Source organism: Monopterus albus, unplaced genomic scaffold (assembly GCF_001952655.1).
Source record: "Monopterus albus unplaced genomic scaffold, M_albus_1.0 scaffold189.1, whole genome shotgun sequence".
Taxonomy (NCBI): Eukaryota; Metazoa; Chordata; class Actinopteri; order Synbranchiformes; family Synbranchidae; genus Monopterus; species Monopterus albus.
In genome coordinates this window covers 1-2,369 of record NW_018128069.1, presented here as the reverse complement: position 1 = coordinate 2,369, position 2,369 = coordinate 1, and the positions used below count along the sequence as shown (strand labels likewise).

Below are 2,369 nucleotides of genomic sequence, written 5' to 3'. Positions count from 1 at the left end.
GCCCCCCCCCCCCCCCAGCCTGCCTGTCTGTGTGTTTGCTGTCTTTGTCAAAACAGAGCTGCTGGTAATGACGCTGCTGCAGAGTAACTTTGTTTAACGAAGGTTTATTCTAATATTGAACTAAATCATGATTATTTTTAGGCAACACCATACAGGTGTACAGTTTAAAGGATCCAAGCAGGGCGGCAACAGTTAGTCAGTTAGTTGACTGACAAAAATGGACAAGTTTTAACTAATTACCAAACATCTAATAGCTACGTTTTCATAAAGGTGAGGTTTTCTGCTTTAATTAGTGTTTTAAAAAATAAGGTGAGGTTTTCTGCTTTAATTAGTGGTAAAAAAAAAGACTCAGTCACAACTCTTCTTCATGGCATCTGATCATCATCACGTCTCCTGATCGACTGCTCTGTGAGCTGAGCTAATGTAGTTGATGTTTAGGACCCAGTGTGAGGAAACAGGGAGTGCAGCAGGCTGCTTTACCCTCCTTTCCATCAGACTCCTCTGCTTCTGTTGCAGTTTGCAGTGAGGTCATTTTGAGACAAAGCCCATTTCTGCCAGGAGGCAGTACAGGAGCTCCCCGGGACGCAGCACTCGACCCATTTTTACTTTGTGTACAGATGACAGTGACAGTCGTCTAACCAGTTTGTCATGAGACCTTCAGGTGACACTGTCATTTTACTCGACACCAGCTTTAACACTGGCAGAAATGTGTGGTGACCATTACTGACACAGCTGCTGTGGAAAAGAGCAGCAGTGTGATAATGTCCTAAAAATGTGTGTAACATCAGAGAAACTATAATAATTTTATATCTCAAGGATAATTTATACAATAAAAGTAAAGTCCTTGTTCCTAAAACGTTCTGCAGTGAAGGCGATGTTCTAACCTGTTTCATATCTGTGAACCATAACAGTATAGATCTTGTAGGCAGCTGCTCTTTCTAAAATTCATCCACTCGGAAGATGAAGCCCAGAACTGTTGTTTGGCTGTTCTCACCCCCTGATCCTTGCGGATTGAAGACGTCCCAAAGCACCTATTCCTGCTCTGAGGACTGAAGAGGCTGCTGGAGGATACAAGAGACCATCCTTGGTGGAAGTCTTTCATGAACTGACACGTCTCCTGTCTTTTAAGACATGTTTCCTTGATTCCTGTCTTCCCACATCTTTTCCTTGCATCTTATGTGCGTGGGACTAAAACACAAAGAGAAGACCCAGGTGAGGGAAACGTGGATGCATTTAAGAGAACTGAGGTTCACCTAGAGCCACACAGACCCAACCTGAGTAGACTCTGTAGACTTTGTTGTCATTGTTTACTGATGTGTCACCGTTTCCTGTTGTTGTCCAGAGTACCAGCTGGAGTCAGAGCCCCTGAGCCAATGTGAGTTGCTACGAGGTGCGGCTGTTGCCAAGCAACAAGGTGACATCCCTCACTGCACAGACGATGGCAGGTTCAGGTATTTACCTGTAGACGACCTTTGTCTGTCTTGATCCGTTTCTGTATCCATGTTAAAGAATCAAACTAATGTGACTTCTCCAGGGGGGTCCAGCCCCCACCGTGGTTCAGACAGTGAAGCTCTTTTTGTTTCTGGGACAAGTAAAAGTTCACTGACATTAAAATACACATAAACAAGAAGTGTGTGCTATTTGTTTTTTCATGTGTGGCATTATTAAGAGTGTGTATAGTTATGTGACATACTGAGTGTGTGTGTGTGTGTGTGTGTGTGTGTGTGTGTGTGTAGACCTGTGCAGTGCAGTGTGCGGGCTCAGGAGTGTTGGTGTGTTGATGCTGAAGGTCAGGAGCTCATTGGGACTCGAACCAACAACTCTGCTCTTCACTGTGAGAAACACTAACACACATTTGATGTTACAGCTCAAATGTTATGTTTCCCCCCCCCAATGCTCTTTTCAGCCTGGTGTTAACATCCTTCTCTCCACCTGTCCGTCTGTCCTCCTGTTCCTGTCTGTAGGCCCGTCTCCCTGCCAGCTTCAGGCCGTCCTGCAGTGCTCTTCCTCAGGACTCTTTGAGTCAGTCCAGTGTGACCCCAGTGGGGGACAATGTTGGTGTGTGGATCAGGACGGCATGGAGCTGTATGGGACCAGACAGACCGGGAGGCCTCACCGCTGTGTGTACAAGTGCCACTGATAAGAGTTTGTGTGTGTGTGTGTGTGTGTGTGTGTGTGTGTGTGTGTGTGTGTGTGTGTGTGTGTGTGTGTAGACCTGTGCAGTGCAGTGTGCGGGCTCAGGAGTGTTGGTGTGTTGATGCTGAAGGTCAGGAGCTCATTGGGACTCGAACCAACAACTCTGCTCTTCACTGTGAGAAACACTAACACACATTTGATGTTACAGCTCAAATGTTATGTTTCCCCCCCCC

At 46.1% G+C, this 2,369-nt stretch overlaps 1 long non-coding RNA gene across 1 annotated transcript in view; it reads left to right on the top strand.

The window, feature by feature from the left end:
* Positions 1 to 2,116, top strand: part of LOC109970101 (uncharacterized) — a 17,025-nt gene extending 14,909 nt beyond the window's left edge. Inside the window, exons 3-5 of the long non-coding RNA XR_002276362.1 lie at positions 1,343 to 1,451; positions 1,737 to 1,834; positions 1,965 to 2,116. This is a non-coding gene — a long non-coding RNA (uncharacterized LOC109970101). The remainder of the gene's footprint in view (positions 1 to 1,342; positions 1,452 to 1,736; positions 1,835 to 1,964) is intronic.
* Positions 2,117 to 2,369: the final 253 nt, after the last annotated feature.